The sequence below is a fragment of the Mugil cephalus genome, chromosome 10 (assembly GCF_022458985.1).
Source record: "Mugil cephalus isolate CIBA_MC_2020 chromosome 10, CIBA_Mcephalus_1.1, whole genome shotgun sequence".
NCBI lineage: Eukaryota > Metazoa > Chordata > Actinopteri > Mugiliformes > Mugilidae > Mugil > Mugil cephalus.
In genome coordinates this window covers 28,141,948-28,164,609 of record NC_061779.1, presented here as the reverse complement: position 1 = coordinate 28,164,609, position 22,662 = coordinate 28,141,948, and the positions used below count along the sequence as shown (strand labels likewise).

General features: G+C 42.1%; 1 long non-coding RNA gene across 5 annotated transcripts; it reads right to left on the bottom strand.

Moving 5' to 3' along the window:
• Nucleotides 1-1,448: 1,448 nt before the first annotated feature.
• On the bottom strand, nucleotides 1,449-9,361 carry LOC125015568. Of its 5 annotated transcripts, XR_007113616.1 has the most exons (6): nucleotides 8,918-9,361; nucleotides 4,153-5,979; nucleotides 3,826-3,887; nucleotides 2,818-2,974; nucleotides 2,581-2,673; nucleotides 1,449-2,228 (listed from the first exon to the last, which is right to left on the bottom strand). It is a non-coding gene; the product is annotated as an uncharacterized LOC125015568 (long non-coding RNA). The 5 variants fall into 5 exon arrangements; XR_007113615.1 differs by lacking the exon at nucleotides 8,918-9,361 and having other exon boundaries at nucleotides 4,153-6,527; XR_007113618.1 differs by lacking the exons at nucleotides 3,826-3,887; nucleotides 4,153-5,979 and having other exon boundaries at nucleotides 8,918-9,359.
• Between the last annotated feature and the right edge of the window lie 13,301 nt (nucleotides 9,362-22,662).

The following is a 22,662-nucleotide window of genomic DNA, read 5'->3' as shown; positions in this document are numbered from 1 at the left end:
GGGGCCACAAGCAATTTTACAGGGGCACTGCCCTCTGTTGGCCCCTGTCTACAACCGCCAATGCTTCAGATCTGGTAATTGGGATGAGTTTAAGAGGATACAGGGGCAACTCAAAGTCAAACTGAAGGACACCTACAGGAGGAAACTGGAGGCCAACCTCTAGCAAAACAACACCAGGGATGTGTGGAGAGGCATGAAGCTCATCAGTGGCTGTAATACCAAAGCTAAGCACCAAGAAACTGGCCAAGATAGAGCTAATGAACTGAATGTATTTTTTAATAGATTCAGTGCTTGACCCCCTGCTGGCTCTTCTCGCCCCACCAATCCTGTCCACCCCTGTGACACCTGACCAGGTTAGAGCACAGCTGGAGAAAGTCAAGCAAGGCAAATCAGTAGGCCCAGACTGTGTAAACCCCCAAGTCCTGAAGACCTGCGCTTTCCAGCTGACTGGCTTCCTGCACTTCTTGTTTAACCTGAGTCTGGAGTTGGATAGGACACCGGTGCTATGGAAAACATCCTGAATACTACCGGTGCCGAAGAAGCCCTCAATGACCAGTTGTACTGACATCACACGTCATGAAGGTCCTGGAGAGACTCCCGTATCAGTCTCATGTTGGTGTGGATGATGTTGTAATCTACCTGCTGCAGCGGACTCACTCTCATCTGGATGGTGGGAAGGGCACTGTGAGGATCATGTTCTCTGATTTCTCCAGCGCTTTTAACATCATTCAGCCCTTTCTGATGAGTGAGAAGTTGCTTAGGATGGGTGTCAGCTCCTCCACTGTCTCCTGGATTGCTGATTATTTGTCTATCAGGCCCCAGTTTGTGCGGCTTTATACCTCTCATTTTCGATACAGCTCTGGGTCCTGCCACCTGCAGGAGTTTTCTGATGACTGCAGTGGTAAGGTGTATCAGAGATGGACAGGAGGTGGAGTATAGGACACTGATTGCAGATTTTGGGGAGTGGTCCCGGACAAACCACCTACTCCTGAACGTGGACAAGACCAAGGAGCTGGTCACTGACTTCAGGAGCAAGAGGACATCAGTGGAGCCCATCACCATCCAGGGCCTGGAGGTGGAAGTGGTGGAAGGTTAACTGCTACAAGTACCTGCCCACCCAGCAAAAACTAGTTGAAAAGACGTTGAGAAGACGTAGTAAAGACGTAACTCATGTGCATCCAAACAACGTCTAAATTTGGTTGAAAAGTGAAAGGTGAAAAGCGGTCATTTTCATGTCGTTGAAAACACGTCTTGAAAAAGACGTCCCTCTACAGTCTAAATTTGGTTGAAAAGTGAAAGTCTTCGTTTTCAGGTTGTCGAAAAAACTTCTACAGAGATGTCCCTGAACTAGTCTTCATTATGATATTGTATATTCATAATTATTACAATGTTGTGAAATATCTAATCACAAATTCATGATTGAATTTTCACTCAAGAATTAGACATAATTCACAAAATAGTGAAACATTTATTGTTTACAATTTACATTAACGTAAAAAAAATAAATGTTTTTCAATACCTAAGAAACTAACATTTAACAACAAATGCAAACACATGGTGGTAACATAATGCTTACAATATTTGACTACAAAAAGTGCACAAAAAAACTAAAAAGTTCACCCCCTTTAAAAAAACTAGACATAATTCACAAAAAAAGTAGTTCTCTATAATATGTAATAACAATTTTAATAATAGTTTTGAATACCTATTTTCTCATTTCAGTCAATCAGTCATAAGCCAACTTGGCAGGAGCCTAGGCTGTGATGATGCAGCAACACAACACTAATGTTACACACTATAAAATCTAATTAGTTGACCTTACTTAAAGTATGCAAACTCGTTGCCTCCAAAAAATTCAGAAAGTTCATGTAACTTAATAGCCATGCTTAAAGTTAACTTATTTTTTTTTTCATTTTGTGTGGACTGCTTACAAATTTAACCCTACTTAGAATTACTAAATACCTACTACTTACTACCTTCTTCTCTCTCTCTCTCTCTCTTTCTATCTCCCATTTCTTATCTCTTTAGCTGTTATTACCTATGTAAGCCTATGTAAGCCCAAATAACAGACAAACTGCCTGAGGCAAGTTTTTAATACCTCCCTCCAGAATGATGGCAGTGGAGATGGGCTGGAGGTCTACTGAACTTGGACCCTCATGAGGACTATCTTCACTGACAACTGTCAGCACACCAACAGTGCATTCCAGGGCCTCGTCTCTCGCTGTATCCTAAAAAGACACAAACACATATTCTTCATGAATACTACTTCATTTGGTATGGTTAAACTAAAGCTATGGTCCACAGGGTTCACATAGTGACACTGACTTTTCAACCTGGACTCCTGCTCCTTAGATTTACAATGAATTCATGTGTACAAAACTGTGTCAAATTTCATTTTTATGTACTGGCTGTTTAAATACCGCTCAGATTAGCTGTGAAGGAATTGCTATACAAAATACATCAAACACTGTACAAAATGTATATTGTATATTGTGGAGATAGAATTACATCTTCTATGTAAGCACAGATATAGTTCTATTTTATCGCAGACAAAACTTTCTATCATGTGCAAGTACTTACAGAGCATGCCTTGGAGAATTCACTGGAGTCCTCACCAAGTAAAATAGGAATGCCTTTGAGGACAACAGAGTGAAGTACTGTCACGTCTGGTGTCTAATGATACACAGAGAAAAGACCAGTTAACAGAGTAATTTGCAAGGCACAAGTCAAACAGGAAATAGAATAGGTTGGGCTGGATGATCTCATTTAGAACTTGATGAACTATCATACATATAAAAAGCAAAATGAACTTCTTACCATCCAGCTCATGTTCTGCATCAGCTCACTGAGCTTCTAGCCAACAGCTCCCTTTTTTGTTATGAAGTTCAATGAAACGCAGGGTATACTGGTCCAGAGCCTCAAAGAAATCTCCCCCAAGATCCTTACTTGCGATTCTGTTGAACTCAGCAAACACCTGAAAAGGAGAGAGAGGGGTGGGTAGGGATGGGGTTTGTTGATTGTGGGGATATCTCCAATCATAGGTCGACACATAGTAGTAGTCCTGTCTTTAACAAGCACAGATTGTTATTGTTGGTAACTAAAGTTGGCTAAATTAGCATAATCCTAACTTAACAGCCGAGCTTAAAATAAAATGATACATCCAGACTTGTTCTGATTTTCTGCCATGTGAATGCCCCTCTGTTCATGGAAATTCACAAACCGCCAGGATCAGTCTCTCATCGTGAGTCAGTACCTCCATAAATTACCGGTCTCAGAAAAAAAATCAACTCCGACAGCGGGTGTGCGCGTGCACGTGACGAGCACGCCTGCGACCGTTAGTTTCTCCTCAAATTTAACGTGACAAAAGTGTTCAATGTTCCCTATTTTCAACACCGAGGAAGTCGTGGGTTGAAAACATTGACCAAGTTCCATCAAAATTTAGCCACGTTATGTCCAGAATATAGTTCAGCTAGCGCAGAGCTCTGTAGCTCTGAGCTAGCTTTAGCCGACATTACTACACACATCATTACTAGTGTAACGGGTGTGTGCGTGTGATTAGGGCACGAAGGAGGAGGACTCAATCTTTGTTTCCTGCGACCATTTAATCCTGCAGAAGACATCAAAACATACATCAGCCTTCTGCCTTTCTTCACCTCTTCTCCCTCAACGACACAACCGGGACTGTCAGTGGGCAGAGTTTTAAAAACAACAGAAAAGCGTATATAACAAAACAATGCCACCTGGTTGCGAAAAGAACACACAGCGTGGGGTGGAGTGACAATACAAAAATAACAAAATCCTAACCTAACAAAATAAAACACATACCTGCAGAAGACATCAAAACATACATCAGCCTTCTGCCTTTCTTCACCTCTGCACCTCTTCTCCTAAGCATGCAAAACGTTCAAGTGTTAACACGAGTGGGATGCAAGCTAATGCTGCATAAGCTACATAAAGACGTGAAACAAACTGCGCCAAAACCATGAAATTAAAAATATGCATAAAACTTATATTAACGATCAAAACAACACAAAACTACTTGGTAACATAAAGTATGAAACAGAGAACAGTATACACTGATTTCAACATAAATCACTAGATAATCAAAGAAAATTATACAAAATAACCGCAGCATTTTCTCACATAACTTACCCTCAACGACACAACCGGGACTGTGAGGGCAGAAGGGGAGGGGCTACAGAAGCCCAGGAGGCACGAAAAGGGCAGAGTGCAAAGTTCATTTCCACCGGGAAATTTCACATAATAATAGTAGATGAAAATAACTCATAGAGATAAAAGTCATTAATACTCAAAATAATCATGATAAATAAAACTTAGATACATATTGGAAATAATAATTAATAAAGTTCATTTGTGACGAGCACGCCTGCGACCGTTAGTTTCTCCTCAAATTTAACGTGACAAAAGTGTTTAATGTTCCCTATTTTCAACACCGAGGAAGTCGTGGGTTGAAAACATTGACCAAGTTCCATCAAAATTTAGCCACGTTATGTCCAGAATATAGTTCAGCTAGCGCAGAGCTCTGTAGCTCTGAGCTAGCGTTAGCCGACATTACTACACACATCATTACTAGCAAACACGAAAAATATGGCGCTTACTTACAGAAAGAAAACTGTCTAAACAAGGGTAAGATATTACTCACTAAATGAGTGTTCCAAGCACAAGAATGCTGAAAATAACGTTAACGAGTGCCGTTGCAGGGATTAAGTCCCATCTCCACTGCCATGATTCTGGAGGGAGGTATTGTCATGTCTGTTATTTGGGCTTACATAGGTAATAACAGCTAATTAGATAATAAATGGGAGAAAGAGAGAGAGAGAGAGAGATTTGATTTTTAAAAATACACAGTAGTGTTACAAACTATATTTACAAAGTGTTACTTTGTATGTTTTGGCATATTAAAAAATAAATTATCCAGTGAAAACTTGTGTAAAATTCAATTCATTTCCATTTACCGAACAAATTATGTTTTTATAGCACCAGCGCTGCTTAAAAGTATCCAAATCTCCAATGTGTTTATAAAATGTATATTCGAGCCACAGTCTGGCTCTGATGTTACAGAGCCAGACTGATCTGGCGTCCTGTCCCTCTCTGTTCTCTATGCGTTTTTTTCTGCTATCGTAAACTGGCATTTTTGCTTCTCCTGACAGAAAGTTTAGAAGCAGCCACTTTTCTCTGTTTGTCTTTTTATAGCCAGCACCCATGATAAAAACCTTCTCGGAGAAACTTACACCAAAACGACTAAAAACCAATGTTAAATGAGTGAAGAACTCTGTGAGTTTCTTACACTCAATAAAAACATGGTAGACAGTCTCGCGTACGTGGCAAAAAGGACACTTGTAACTAACAGCAGAACAGCAGATTAAGAACAGAAATAAAAGCGTTGGAGGCAATGGCACCATGTAAAATCCTCCACTGGAGGTTGGCAGTCCGTTTTTTAAGGGGAGGTTTGTATAAAACATTCCACTGTGGGCCGGGTCCACTTTCCCCAGCTAGTCTTTTACTCCACACTGTGGCTGGTCTGTTGCACAGTCCATTCCTGTTGATACACTTGACACAATTAGAGTAGATAGTTTTTGAGTCAGCTCGGTGTAACGTCAGTTTACTTTCGTTGATGACGGTAAGCAAGGGGCCGGTCAAGTCTCCTAGTCCTGGGGTCAGATAGATTTCTGGAAACGGGTCTGTGGAGTCCGGGACAGCCTTTCCCTGGTTGTAGTCCATCAGGAGGCTCTTTTCTCTTCCAGACAACCTTTGCCTCCAGAGCTCCAAAAACGTTGTAGCAACCCGGATTGAGCGCAGTCCCAGCAGAGACCCCAGGGCCACAGCATTGTTCAGCGCCGGCCCCACCGCATCCACCAGTTGCTGCAGGCACAGGGTCTTGCTCCTGCACAGCGCCACCATCAGGCCGGGTGTGACGCTGCTGCTGACGTCCAGCCTGGCTCTGTGTATCAGTGGCTCCTTCAACAACCAGTGCAGAGAGTTAGACTTTTGGCACCTTTTTTGATTAAAAAGGACCCAGGATTTAAAAACACCCTGATAAAACGGAGGCAACCCACTTAACTTTAAAAATTTTAAATCAGTTAAAAACAGAGCAGCATCCAGTCCCAAGTTATTTGCACGTCTGAGAATGCAGCTGGCCACATCCCTCCAAACTAGATCTGCCGGACCTGTTAAATACCTTTGTATAAATTGTAATCTAAATGTCGCAGCTCGGCTGGCTAAGTGGATGAGGCCCTGTCCCCCCTCCTCTCTGGTTAAAAACAACACCCCCTGTGGCACCCAATGGAGACCGTCCCAAAAAAAATCTATTTTTCGTTGTAGTTTTTGTAGTAAGTCTGATGGGGGGTCTATCGGTGCCAGAGTTGGGATGCCAGAGTTGGGATGCCACAAGGTTGTTTAAAATTAAAACCAGGTAAAACCAGTCCTTGCATGCAGGAGCGTATTTTGCTCAGGAGGGGTTCTAGGGAGAGTGCATAGAGCATCCCCGACAGAGCGCACCCTTGTCGGACCCCTCTAAACTCTAAAGGAGCACACAGATCCCATTTAACTTCAGCACACTCTCAACCTCACTGTACAACACCTTGATTTAGCTATGAACCTGCGCTGAACCGAACTTCTCCAACACCCTCCAGAGGAAGCCATGTCAACGCGGTCAAAAGCCTTGTCCTGATCTAGGGAAATCAGACCAGTGTCTATAGCCAATGAGCTAGAGAGCTCCAAAACATCTCAAATTAGGTAGACATTTTCTACCATGGACCTGCCGGGTACACAATAGGTCTGATCCTGATGGATTGCAGCGGCTCTTCAAGGTGAGAGTTGGTGTCTCTGGAGACCTGAGGCAGTCCATTGCAGAACTCCTCAGACAGTGCGGCTTCCTCCTCATACTTGGAAGTATAGAGAGAGGAGTAAAACTCTACCGCTCGCCTTCTTATCTGGCTTGGTTCAGTGAGCTCCTGCCCTGTGTCTGCCCTCTGTCTAGCAACGAGTGGATTACCTTCCTCTGTCTGTTTTTCTTTTCTAGACTAAAGAAGTAGCTAGAGGGAGCATCCATTTCAGTGATGTTCTGGAATCGGGACCTGACCAGTGCACCTTGTACTTTACTGTCCAGCAGGTCGGCTAAAGCCATTTTTTACTCTTTGAGGATTTGAATATATCCTCTTTCTCCTCACTCATTGTCTCTAGTTCCACGATATCACTCTCCAGGTCTTTCACAGATCTGGTGATGTCTCGGGTAACGTTGAGGGTGTGCTGCTGACAGAGAAGTTTAATCTCAGACTTGCCATGGTCCCACCACTGCCTAAGACTACTAAAATCAGCTTCCCTCTGTCTAAAAACATGCCAAAAATAAATAAAAACCTCCCTGAACTTTTTATCAAGTGTTAAAACTGAATTAAAATGCCAATATGCACTTTTCGGTAAAATGTTCCTAATAAAAACATGACAAAAAATCAGGGAATGATCTGAAAACCCTGTGGGTACAATTCTACACAACTTAAAAGTATTAAAATGATGTTTAAAACAATAAATACGGTCAAGTCTGGCTAAGGAGATCCTACTCTCTCTGAGGTGGGACCATGTGTACTGTCTGCTGTCTGCGTGCATCCTCCTCCACACGTCCACCAGGCCATGAGAGTGGACCAACTGCCTCAAAGCATGCTGGGATGCTGGATGAGGCTCTGCATGCTTGCGATCTAAAAGCGCATTTTCAGTACAGTTAAAATCCCCACCCACGAATAAGAAATCCTCCGAGGAAACGCTATTTAAAACATCATTTACTTTTTGTAAAAACAGCTTCCTCTCTGCACCGTTGGTTGGAGCGTATAGGTTGATAAAAACAGCAGTAAAATGTTCAAACCGAGCTTTAGTTAAAAGTAACCTCCCCTCGATTAGGTGCTCGACCTCCAGTGAGATTGGAGAGAAACTCCTGGAGAAGAGGAAGCCCACTCCTCCCACTCTCTCCTCCAGTCTGCTTCATTATCAGAGTCACTATGCGTTTCCTGTAGAAACATGACATCAATGCGTTTCATTCTGGTAGTTTCATAAATGAGTGCTCTTTTTTCACCTCTCTTGCTCCATTAACATTTATGAGCAGGTTTTGGCTGTGCCGATGCCCCTTCTTCTTCCATCTCAGCCTCCTCCACCTGCTCATGCTTTCGGTCACTTTTCTCACCCGCCCTGTTCACCTCCTCATCTGCCTTACCTGCCTGCAATTCTCCTTCCTCACCCGTTTTTCCCTCCTGTGCCCCACTTACTTCACCTGTCTTGTCCATCTGTTCCTCACACACACCAGTTTCTTCCCCCGCCTCAGCACCCCCTTTATTTTCCCCTACCTCACCTACCACCACCTCACCCCCCTCATCTTTACCGCTTACATTGTGTGTCATAGTGTCTGACCCCCCTAGAACCGGGCCAGACACAACAGCTCCCTGACGCGGCAAGCTGCATGGAGCCGGCCGCGGCCTTGCGTCCGGTGCAGGCGCTTTGCCCGCGGAGCCGGAGGCTCCAGCAGCTGCCGCTCCACCAGGACCAGGCGGACTCGGTTCACCCCGCCCCGGGCAGGCCCTCGCGGTGTGTCCCTCCTCACCACAACCAAAGCACTTCATAACCGATGAGGTTGCGAATATCACGTAGTCATAATCATTTACTTTGACACGGAAAACGAGATTGAGCTCCTCGTCCCGGTTGTTAAGTATCATATAAAGCTGTCTCCTGTGAGACAGTACATGTTTCAGTAACTGAGACTTGCATCCAGACAGGATTTTCTTGATCGGGGAAACAACTTTCCCGTGTCTGGACAGTTCTCTACTGAGAAACTCATCGGTTATGAACGGAGGGACATTTGATAGAATCACTTTGGTTGCAGGCTGCGTTAACGGCAGCACTGATACATACATACCGTTCACCGTGATGCCGGTCTCGATGACGCGGTTCACCTTGTCCGCCTGGTCCAGGAAGATGACCACGGCACCGTTCATCCCTGCGGCCGACTTTACGCTGCCGTGTCCGACCTTCTCCCCCACCACCAGTGCAATGTCTTCCACGCTGCACGGGAAGCTGGCAGAGATTTAATGCCATGCTTCAGCGTGAGCTTGGAAAAATCTCCATTTACCATGGCGTCTGAGACGCCGGCCGGCATAGACGCCGGCAGGAGAAAAAAGAAAACAAAAAAATACCAAAAAAAAAAACCCAACTCCCCCTCAAAAAACAACAACTAAAACTTCAAAACCTCACCCAGTAATTAATTTGTGTTAAATTAAACTACAGTACATACAAAAGCCAGTACGTACAAAAAACAGAAAAAAGTTCGAAAACACAACTCGCTCAGCGTCTCACTCACACGCCACAATCTCCCAGCATGCACTCGAGAGAGAGAGAGAGAGAGAGAGAGAGAGAGAGAGAGAGAGAGAGAGAGAGAGAGAGAGAGAGAGAGAGATTGACAAGGACCCATTCAAGGAAATTGGTTTAATTTAAGTGAACTAAAAAAAAGAGTGAGTAGTAAGTAGTAGGTATTTAGTAATTGTAAGTAGGGTTAAATTTCTATCAAGCAGTCCACACAAAATGAAAAAATAAGTTAACACTAAGCATGCCTATTAAGTTATATGAATTATATGAATATGAATTTCTTAATATTTTTGAGGCAACAAGTTTGCATACTTTAAGTGAGGTCAACTAATTAGATATTACAGTGTGTAACCTTAGTGTTGTGTTGCTTTGATAGAACTGCATCATCACAGCCTAGGCTCCTGCCAAGTTGGCTTATGACTGACTGACTGAAATGAGAAAATAGGTATTTTAAAATATTATTAAAATTGTTATTACATATATTGGAGAACTAATCTTTTACTTTGTGAATTATGTCTATTTTTGTTTTAAGGGGGTGAACTTTTTAGTTTTTTTGTGCACTTTTTGTAGTCAAATATTGTAAACATTATGTTACCGCCATGTGTTTGCATTTGTTGTTAAATGTTAATTTCTTAGGTATGGAGAAACGTTTATTTAAATTTTTTTATGTTAATGTGAATTGTAAACAATAAATGTTTCACATTTTTGTGAATTATGTCTAATTCTTGAGTTAAAATTCAATCATGAATTTGTGATTAGATATTTCATAACATTGTAATAATTATGAATATACGATATCATAATGAAGACTAATTCAGGAACATCTCTGTAGACGTTTTTTCGACAACCTGAAAACGACGGCTTTTCACCTTTCACTATTCAACCAAATTTAGACTGTACAGGGACGTCTTTTTCAAGACGTCTTTTCAACGACATGAAAATAACGGCTTTTCACCTTTCACTTTTCAACCAAATTTAGACGTTGTTTGGACCCACATGAGTTACATCTTTTCAACGTCTTTTCAACTAGTTTTTGCTGGGTGGGTCGTTTGTTGCAGGTATGCTGTCGAAAAAAAAAAGCGAGTGAAGTTTTCAAATCATAACCGAAGCAAAAGTACTAATACCACTCCGTGAAACTACTCTGTTACAAGACAAGTACAGGTCCTGCAGTGAAAGTTTCAATGAAGTAAAAACGTAGAACCACAAAAAGAAATACTTAAAATATTAAAAGTAAAAGTAGCATACTACTGATTATGATTATATATCACAAACTCTCCATAAGAGAGAAACAGCCCACCAGCAATCCTGTACCCATCAATCTCACTCCCAGCCATTCCCTTTCTTCTTCTTCCTCTTCTCCAAATCAGATGAACAACACATAGCTGAATTTTCATCAATTTTTGGACTAAATATGTACCACATTGGGCAGGCTTAACACAACCCAATTTTCAACGACTATTTTTGGACTAAATTTGGACCCCATTGGACAGGCTAAACACAACCCAATTTTCAATGACTATTTTGGGGCTAAATTTGGACCAAAATGGACGAGCGAAACACAACCCAATTTTCAACGACTATTTTTGGACTAAATTTGGACAAAATCGGACGGACCAAACAAAGCCCAATTTTCAATTACTTTTTCTGGACTAAATCAAGACTATGACGGACCGACCAGATTTAGCCCAAAACCAATGTCCAAATGACGTCTGGTGTTTGGTGGGAAGGCCTAACTCCATCATATATGAAAGACCTCATAGAACCATATTGTCCCAACAGATCACTGCGATCTCAAAGTGTCTATTTGTGGTTCCTAGAGTTTCTAAAAGTAGAATGGGAGGTAGACCCTTCAGCTATCAGGTTCCTCTCCTGTAGAACCAGCTCCCAGTTTGGATTTGGGAGGCAGACACCATCTCTACTTTTAAAGTCAGGCTTAAGACTTACCTTTTTGACAAAGCTTATAGTTAGGGCTGGCTTAACCATCCTTTAGTTATGCTGCCATAGGCCTAGGCTGCAGGGGGACGATGCACTGAGGACGTGTTCTCTCCTCTTTCTTCTCTGGCTCCTGTCCTCTAATATCTTATCATTTTATTTTCTATCTCTTATAATTTATTTTCTATTACTAACCACTGTGTCTCACTCTCTCCCTTCGCCTCCCCTCCCCCTCCATCTTCTTGTGAGGGTCTCTGGTCTGGAGTGCTGAATATCTGACCTGTGGAGTTCTAAGCTACATCTGCTGTCATGGCCTCTTCAACCAGCCCATTCTTCATGGTCATCACCTGGTTTTCACCTGGTTTCTTTGGATGGCATTACCTTGGCCCCCTGTACTACTGTGAAAAACCTTACTTAAGTTATATTTAACTGAGGACATGTCCTTTAATTCTCACATAAACACATAGAAGTGACCAGGATTGCTTTTTCTTTTTACGTGCATAATAACATCAAAATTACAAACACGCTCTCTCAGAGTGATGCTGAGACAGTAGCATCTTTAAAAAGCCTTCAATTGATTAAAAACACTGTAGCAAGAGCACTGACAGGAATTAGCAAGAGATCATATTACTCCAGTTTTAGCTTCTCATTGGTTCCCTTTAAAATCTAGAATTGAATTTAAAATCCTCCTCCTTATATACAAAGCCCTGAAAGGCCTATCTCCGTCATATCTGAAAGACCTCATAGTACCATACTGTTCCAACAGATTGGTGATGTCCGTGCAGAACTTTATCCCAAATGCTGATGGCTACTGCTCCAGGTACTGATGCTCAAACACATTCCAGTTTGTTGCCTCAAAGCAGTCCTGTAGTTGCTGAGTCACACCTTCGGGCCAGGTCTTAACAGTTCTGGATGGGGGCGCTTTTCTTGAGGCGGGTATGATGGTATTGGGGCAGGGACATGTGGTCTGCCTGATCCAGGTGAGATAGTGCTTTGGCCCTAAAGCCCAGCTCGATGTTGGAATAAATCTTATCCAGGTTATTTTTCCCCTTTGTGGCACATTTGACAAGCTGTTGTAATTTGGGGAGCACTGCTTTTAACTCAACATAGTTCAGATCTCCTGCTATGGTGTGGACAGCTTCAGGATACAGGTTCTGCTGACTGCTAATGGCATCATGTAACAGTCCCAGGGCCGAGTTAGTGTTAGCCTTTGGTGTTATATACATAGCAGTGATGAGGGCAGCAGTAAGCTTACGAGGTAGATAAAATGGCCCACATGAAAAAAGAATCTTTGGCATTGAAAAAAATTTAATTTCAATTCAATTCAATGTTATTTCTACACTGCCAATAACAATACAAATTGTTTCAAGACGCTCCACAAAAAATGGCCTGCAACCTCCAGAGCATGCCAGAGGGGGACAGTGACAAGGAAAAACTCCCTTTTAACAGGAAGAAACCTTGAGCAGAACCCAGCTCATATGGAGGGACCCGTCTGCCGAAAGCCAGCCGGGTAGAAATAGAGAAGATAGAGAGAAAGGAAGAGCAGGAGAAACAAGATAAACAAACTTCTGATTTCACTTTCTAATCTGAAAGAATTTGGCACTGAAAATAATATTTGGCATTTTAACAAAAGTTATCAGTGTTTCAGTGTTTTGATTTTCACTGTTTTCACAGGATTTTAGCATTGAGGGGAAGGGGAAAAAGGGTTGAAAAAAACAGCACTGGCTCTGCAGTCTTGTCTTTTCTTCCTCTTGCAGCGCTACATACTACTGTATGTGCTTTCTCTAAAAGCATATTTAGCAAAACAAAGAAAAAGTATGTAAACATGTTGTAGAATCCAGAAAAGCACATCGTTAAATTAGTAGTTTCTGCAGTTTTGTAAGGCATACAAACAAATCCAGCATTTTCTAAACTTTTGAAAATTGTTTCTCACTAATAAGAATCTAGCTGCTGAAAACTGTTCTCTGCTACACACATACATAGACAGACACAGAGACAGTGTTTGTCATAATTTTGCTGGTAACTACAGTTGTTTTTCCTTGGACCCTTGGAGACAAAACTGACACACAAAGAGAACCCAAGAGACTTTCCAATCTTCAGCCTGCTACACAGACTAGAAAACAAGTCTGTATATGTGTGTATGGACTCTCCTTAAGGAATAGGCACGATTCCTGACAGCACACCCAGGGGTTTCCATGGCAACAGGCATGTCATAACAGTTCCCTCAGACTGTGTCACCAAGCTACATGCACACACACACACACACACACACACACACAATGTATGTAATGTGATCCAAATGATGATCTTAATACTCTTGTCGGTTGTAATTATGTGACCATATTTAAATGAAGAGGAAGAAAAAAAAATGAATTACTGCAAAAGAAAGTGTAACCAGCCCTGTATCTTTTAAGGTAATTTCAGGATAAAGCCACATACTTTGAGAATATTGACACTTGGTCCAGAGGGGTATTTTTCTACTGAACCCTGTTATCAGCACTGTCAAATGTTAACAAAACACACAATATATTAGTTAATCTGTATACCTATTACAAAGAACTCATCTGGCAGTTTATTTAGTAAAATACTGCTCCAAGAAAGGATAAAATACAGGCACAATTCACTTCACACCTTTATTTAACAATCAATCTCAATTCAATTTCAATTCAATTTTTAGAGACATTCAGTGAGTCGTTGCCCAGCAGCCTAGGATGGAGTCAAGACAGTATTAAAGATGAGTAAATAGCAGAATCGAGACTTCCCTTTCTAACTTTATGGTGGTTTGGCAAAAGTCCCAGCGCTGATGACTGTACTCTACTCTCTGTGTATTGGAATACTCAGTAGAAAGAACAGCCGGCAATTCAGAACCATGAACTACTGAAGTGGGGAACAAGTGACGCTGACCAAGACAGCATCACAGCACCAGGCATCGTTGATGTAAACACCCTCAACAATAGCTCTGTCTGTTCAGAAGCTGGTCAAGCTGTATACACCGTCTGCAACGCTGCTGTTGAGTCATGTTTCCACAAACACAAAAACACAGCACTCTCTCACAGTCCTTTGAGTAGAGCAGGGTAGCCTAATGCAGTCTAGTTTGTTGTCCAAAGAGCGTAAATTTGCCAAAATGGTGGTGGGAATCGCTGGCTTGTGTGGCTTAGCCTCTCCCAGTTACCTCTGCGCTTACCCCTCTTCTGTTTCCTAATACACCGTACGTGACGCCTCCACTGCGGGCACGGTGCAAGAGTGGGGATCAGTGTTGTTGTAGACCTCCGGAGCAAACTGCAGTTCCATAGCTCCTCCGCATGAGCAGACTTTAACTCTGTAAATGTGGTTCTGCCTATGTCGAGCACAAACCCACAGCTGTACATGTGCTTTGGGATTTGTAGACTCGATGAAGACGGACAAAAACACATTGACAGACTTATGGTACAGTGGAGAAGTGATTGGCAGAATAATTTGTAAGCTCCCAGGTGGTTTTATTTCCCCCTCAACAATTAAATGACTTTTTGATAAACTATGTGTGAAACAGAGCATGAGAGGGGGGAACTGACGGAAAACTAAATCAAAGTCGCAGCAAAACGTGTCAACTAGTGATGACAAGTAAAAGTGTGGAGCCCAACAGCGGCGCCAGCAAAGTAAGTGCCCATATAGACATGGAGGCTATCCAAGCTAACATCATTGCTGAAAGAAGATGATGTGAAGAAAAAGCTAACTGAAAACATGGGGCAAGTGAAAAGTGAGCTAGGCGCTTTTAGAGGAGAAATTAGCATGAAGCTAAATACCATTACCACCGACCTAAAGGACATAACAGACCGAGTTGAGCAGGCAGGGCAGAGATTAGCTGATGTGGAAGAGTGAAGCATTGGCGCTAAAGAGTTGCTTATCCACTCCTTGGAACTTCAAGACTGATAGCAAAAGAAACTGATGGAGGCTGGTTCAAGAAGCATAACATACTGTCAAGTTCTGTGTGTTTTTTGTGACCGCAACTCTGCATAAACTTTAAAATTGCTTGATCAACCACTGAAGGATGCAAAGGACAACTCAATTCTTCTTATATTCCATTTTTAATTTCTTGACGATGGTTTTAGGTTTGATGATATCAAATCCACCTAAAGTTTCAACAATGTACTTAACTTTAAATTAGCATACCTAAAATTATTCAACTTAAACCTGTAATTTACTTAATTATTAACACCAGTTGTCAAGAAGCACGGCCTCATTGCACCATCCACACAAAGTTATTTCTTTCCTACCAGTTGCGTCTTTCAGATTGATCAGGAGCTGTAGTCATTCCTTATTTCCAATAGCAAGTGAAAGGCTGAGCTGCATCCAGAACATTTCGTGCCATGCTTTCCCTGTGGGTGCACAGGTGAATATGGTCCCTCTGAGAGCAGCTATTGAGAGCTTGGGCTCCACCAACCTTTAGTGTGTGGTTGCCCTCTGCATGTTTTGAGTGCAGAGTGCCTTGTTAATGTGCTCTTGAAAATGAATTGAGGTCTGACACAACACATACGCATCCGTGGCATCCACGGCATCCACGAAGGAGCTGAGGGTGAAAATGTTCAAGACTTTGTCACAAACTCCCCGACACCTCTTTCAGCATTCAGTACTGCCATTGGTCCCCCGGAGTCAAACACCCTCCAGGCTCTAGTCCAAGGTCGATCCTCATCTATTTTTTGGAATATAAAACTAAAGGGCTGATACTCTGCAACACTTGGAAGAAAAACGAAACCTTCTATGATGATAAACAAGTCCAAAAAAGGGTTGAATAAGGTCAGCTAGACTTGTAGAATTTCTTGAAGACGTTTTGCCAGTCATCCGAGTAGCTTCTTCAGTTCATGAACTGAAGTAGCTACTCAGATGAGTCTTCAAGAAATTCTACAAGTCCAGCTGACCTTATTCAACCCTTTTTTGGATTACCATGACCTGGATGACTGAGAACCTTCACAGACATGATAAACAAGTGTTTTTCAAACAAGATTACCCATCCACAATAATCATGAAAAATGAAAAATCTGAAAGACATTAAAAGAAAAGGCGCTTCGTTTCCAGACTCTCCACCCAGCCAGACTCAGAGTTTTCTTTGAACCTGCTCCAATTACTTATAATAGTGCACCTGAGACAACAGACAACCTAATTAAAAGAAGAATCCTCCTAGATAACACCGTGATTGCCCACAAAAGATGCACCCATGTCAAGACCGAGACCTTGGGAAACCGCAGGCGCAGCATCACGCCAACACCGGGACAGGAGGCTGAGAGATAGGAAAGACAGGAGACAGGAAAGGCTGAAAGGATTTCAACATGACACCAGCAATATGCAATAATCTTTTCTGTGACAAATATAGTTGAGGGAATTGTGTATGTAAAATGGGAAATTCAAAGGTAAAACAATACTTCCTATTATGAGTATGTATGAGTAAAACTGGCTACTATGGGTTCAGTCTGCATCTGGAGGGGACCCTTCGAATCTGAAGGCTTTCTCATCTAATTTAGAAGTTGAAACTAAACTTCACAAATGGAAGCCTGTTCTGATATGTTCTTGTTTAAAATTTATGTTAGTTTTCGGACAGACTTTTTTTTGTTGTTGTTGTGTCTGTTCAGGTCATCTCAGGAGATTCAAATAACTTGTTAAAGATCTAATTATTACGACTGATTACGATGCAGCATGAAGGATATGAAATAGTCACACTTAACGTGAATGGGTTACATAATTCTATAAAAAGAACTAAGACAATAGCTAAAACGAAACAAGAAAAGCATATCTTCCTGCAAGAAACACACCTAAGGCCACTCTTGACCCTGACCAACACATTATGATGTAGCCTGTACACGGAGACTCTAAACTTCCCAGACTGATTCTTTCGGTGTGTGCAGCATTGCGTTGCTTTTTGTGCCCTTTTCCTGATCCTGTTTCCTGATCGCCTCTGCTTTTGGGTGGGCTGTGTTGTTGCCTGGTGGACAGTGTCAAGATTTTCTTGGGAAGAAGTTAAGTGATTGGACAATTCATGACTTTGTCTTCCATAATAAATCTGAAAAGGGGACATCCAACTCAAAACTTCTTTTGGGTCTTCATTCATTATCTTTGCATAAATTGGCAAATGCTTAACCCAGTTCACTCCTCCTTCTTGATATCGGACTAAGTCATAGATAATTTTTTTTCCTTAGGACACAGTGGCTTCTCTCCACTTTACCCTGGCTCTGGGGATGGTATGGAGGGCTCTGAATGATTTTTACTTGTAAGGATTCCATAAGTTTTCTTACAACACCTTTGAACTCCTTCCCTTGGTCATGCTGTATGACTTTTGGTGGACCATGCACATTGTAAATGTCTTCAAGTTGTCTAGCAATCTCCGCACTGTGTTTACCATTCAGTGGTCTTACATATCCACTAAACACATCTATTACAGTCAGGATGTACCTATATGTGACTCGACCATACTTGACCCTCCATGACAACAAGGTCTACCTGGTGTTGATTTTGAAGTGAGGGTTTATACTGGAATGTTGTCTTATGGAGCTGGTAACATTCCCAAGTACTGTTCCCGAAGAGGTCTTGGATCTCTTTGCTACAGGAACATTAAATTCCCCCTTTAGTGCCTTGAGTATGACATCGTAGGTCTCATCAGACATTTGTCTGTGTCCATGTCCTCTGCATTCCGAAATGATGCAGGAGAGGATAGAGGTTGCTTATAAAATACCTGCAATGGTATTAAAGACAAAGTTATTCCCTTTTTCAACTTTTAACATTGACCTGTAAAGAGTTTGTATACAACACACAGACACAATGTACTGTCAAGGTATAAACTTCAGCTCATTCAGCTGTCTTATTATAGCAGATATTTCCTTGCAACAATACACAGCAACTTGTATTCATACAAAAGAATGCAATTGCAACAATATGTACTGAGATATAAATCTATCCCTGTACATCTTATTAGACTAGCTAATCCTCTGTTAACGTTAATGATTCTCAATTATATAAGTATGTATCAACAAGGATTCTACAAAATTAAGGATGTTAACCGTAGTGAATCAGTTAATTATTTACCTTTCCACATGTTTGAAGTATGGATGTTTGCAGACAATAAAGGTATGTCTAATCAGTCTAGTCAGTCACATGGCTTTGCTAGCTTGACATGAATTAGCTATTCCATTGTCATCTAGTGGTCAAATGCAAGTGCTGCAGAAAATATTTCCTTTTGTGCATGCAACATTTCTAATAGTCTCTGCACAGAATTAAAGAATAAGAATCAAGAAATAAAACCCAATCAACTCATAATTGCCCCTCTAAGCCATCCCGTATAGGTGTGTGTGTGTGTGTGTGTGTGTGTGTGTGTGTGTGTGTGTGTGTGTGTGTGTGTTCTATCCAGAAAATAATGTATATTATTACTTTATCAGCTCCAGTTGTTACATTTTCATCTAATGCCGAGCAGACACACTAAGAATATGAACAAAATTCTAAATATAGATTTTGTACAACAAATAATTCTTACATAATTGGCCATTATTACATTATTGGTTGCTACAACTTATATCTTGCTTTGCAGAGATTTGGCTTTATTACAACTGTGCTCATCAGTCTGCTGATCAGTGCTGGGCACATTACTTTTAAAAAGTAAGTAGTTATAGTTACTAGTTACTTCTTCCAAAAAGTAACTGAGTTAGTAATTACTCCACTATAAAAATAACTAGTTACCAGGGAAAGTAACTATCGCTCTTCTTTTTTTTTAAAAAAAAAGTTTAAATATGTCTTATAATGTGGACTTTTTTCTTAGTAGGTTTCACAAGCCAGTTGCATGGAGTAGAATTGCATAGACTCATACTTACACAGAACCTTTGATGTTTATTGCACCTCAGACCCAAACTGGTAGATATATACTGCTTTCACACTGAAAATCCCAGGTCGACACGCCTTTGGTGCTTTCTTATCGGCAAAAGTCCCAGGTCGGACCTCCCGCTGTGAGAGCCTGTTTTTTCCTCACTCATACGTTATCGCATACATTGCAGATAACGTTGCAGTTTGCTGATGACCTGGAGAATGGACCCTTTAAACCCCCGCTCTTTCAAAAGGCTGCTGATATTACAATAAATCACTGTGTCCTGCACAGAGCCCGATAACTGTTGCCAAATCCCCCCCTTTTCTTGGATGCAGAGCACTGGCATGATCTTTTAAAAAGTGTGGGAGATCGCTATACAAGCTGTATATAAACACAGCCGCCATTCACCTATGTGCAACACATTTGATTTATTTGATTGAAAAAAAGGAACAAAAATGTCTGCCCTTCAGTCTTTATGGGAGTAGACCAAAACTTGTTTTCGAGCTGAATCTTCTACAATGATACAGTCTGTCAGGCCGTCGATCAGAATTTAACAGGCAGATACATCATTTTCGACCGAGGGATCATGGCGACCACGCAGACGCAACCGCAAACTCTGCTCGCCTCAGACCACACCAGATTTCTAGACCAAACGTCCAGCCCACTGCCCTGGTTCCCGGATGCTTCACGCAGCAGACTACTCTGAGAGGCTGCCCGCAGGAGCTCCGCTATGCCCACCAACGCCGCAACGCAATGCCATGGCAGCCTCTAACCACCTGCAGCGGAGGTCTCATCACCGCCGTGCCTCCAGTATGGTGTCCCCTGCCCGAATCGTCCAGAAGTCGAGCCATCTATGAGTTTCTATGTGATTTAGTGCTTAGAACAGATGAAGTCATTATAGTAGGTGACTTTAACATCCATGTTAATGTTGGCAGTGACAGTTTTAGTTCTTCATTTATGTCATTATTAGACTCAATTGGCTTTTCTCAGAATGTAAATGGTTCAACTCACTGTTTTAATCACACCTTACATCTTGTACTAACTTATGGCATAGAAACTGAAGGTCTAATGATATATTCTCATAGCCCTCTATTGTCCGATCATTTCCTTGTAACGTTTGAATTCACAAAGAGATTACACGGAAATTGGAAAGACATTTTGTTATGGTAGACACTTATCCGATGATGCTGTAACTAGATATAAGGAATTAATTCCTTCACTATTTACCTCAGTGCCTTATGTCAGTGATGTGGATTTCAGCAACCACAATTTAACTCCAACAAAAATATTTTGTTGACAGCACGACAGCATCACTTAGTACAACTCTAAATCTAGTTGCTCCTCTGAAAAAGAAGGTGATAAATCGGAGGAGGGTGGCTCCATGGTATAATTCACAGTCATGTAGTTCAAAGTTGGAAAGAATTTGGCATTCCACTAATTCTGAAGAAGCTCACATAGCCTGGAAAGATAGTTTAACCACTTTATGACAAAAAAAGATTAGAACAACGTATTATTCTTCATTAATAGAAAAGAAAACAAGGACAACCCCAGATTTCTTTTCAGCACTGTAGTCAGGCTGACAAAGAGTGACCACTCTGTTGAGCCATCTATTCCTTCAGCCCTCAGCAGTAATGACTTCATGAACTTCTTTACTGTTAAAAGTGTTGGCATTAGAGATAAAATTCATAGCGCCCATCCAGCTGTCAAAGATGTAAGTACAGTGGCATTAGAAACCTCTCTAGGACCTAGTCAATATTTGGATTCTTTCTTTCTAATTGATCTTCCTGAGCTCACTTCAGTTCTTACAGCATCTAAACCATCAACTTCTGGACTTCTAGACCCCATCCCGACTAAATTGCTCAAGGAAGTTTTTCCATTAATTAATACCTCCATATCAAATCAGGCATACACCGAGAAATTACGGTTCTTCTACAGTCTCTCCCTCCTTCCATCCACCGCATCATAATCCACGTGGGTCACAATGACTGGGCTCGTCGTGAATCTGAATCCACGAAAAGTGACTTCAAAAGTTCTTTTTAACTTTCTAAGGCACTGTGGGAAGACAGTCTTTATCAGTGTTCCTCTCTATTCCAACTCTACGGTCTCACCATATGTCTCACCTACGCCATCCCAACAGAAAGCAACAAGCAAACCTGCTCACTCTCCCGGTCTGAAACACTCATCCTCAGCATCTCGTCACCTGCTCCTTGCTCTGTTCAGCACCCACTCTTTAACCAACAAAAGCCTCATCCTCCATGAACACATTCTGGAAAGCAACCTAGACTTCTTCTGTCTAAATGAAACATGGCACAAACCAATGGATTACTTCTCACTTAACCAAGCAGCACCCTCTGGATACACATTCATAGACCAACCTCGCAAGAAGGACGTGGTGGCGACATTGCAGTCATCCACAGAACGGACAACAAACTCACCACATTCCCCAATCCCAGCAGCATCCTCTTTTGAACATATTGCATTCAAGCTCCCTGGCCCCATCTGAACCCTGATTTTCTCACTGACCTCAGTGCCATTTCTCCATCCATCCTCCTCCTTCGTGACTTCAACATCCACATTGACAACCCCAGCTGCACACACACCACTGAATTTCTGGACATTCTGGACTTTAACTTCACACAGCACATCCACTTCCCCGAACACAACTGTGGCCACATCCTCGACCTCGTCTGCTCCTCCGGTCTTCAGATATCACCTCCATGCTACAAGTGAGACCAAGCATGGATGCTCAAGCTCAGGCTCTGTGGAACCAGGCATTGTTCAAGCCCTGGACAGAATAACTGATAACCTTACTAAGGTAATTGACACAAAGATTTTTACTGTCCTGGAAGCCATTAAAGAACAGACCTCGCAGCTACCGACGATCACCGTCTGAGTGGGCAAAGCTGAGAAATGGACCGCTGACGTGGAGGCTGCAGCTACATCATCAGAGGTGAAGTTAGCACGCCTTGAGAAGCAAGTGCATGATATGCAGAAACATATAGACGATCTTGACAACTGAGTTTGCAGGTGCAATATACGTGTAGTTGGCGTGCCCGAAGGCTCAGAAAGCTCGGATTCAGTGAAATTCTTCAAGAAGTGGATCCCTGAATACCTCTGGCTGAAACTTTATCAGGCACACCGGTCATTAGCACCAAAACCCGGCACCGGTCAACGTCCCAGGCCACTGATAGTGAAGTTTCATAACTTGACTGATAAACAGCATGTGATGGAGGCAGCTTATTAGCTCAGACGCCGCCGGTGTAACCAGGACGAACCCGCAGGTGGGGGGGCCCAGAGTCTCCATCTTTAATGACCATTCAGCCGAGGCGGTCCGAAAACAAAAAGCTTTTAATGACATAAAGCCGCGGCTCAGGAAAATGAACATGGACTACGCATTACTCTACCCGGCTACTCTGAAGGTGACACTGAACGGGACGCAGAAGAGTTTCAACACCCCAAAGGAAGCTTCTAAATTCACTGGAACAGAGACGTGGGGACACTACTTCCCAGTGATATGTCTGTCAGCTAGCCTATAGCTCTGTGTTATC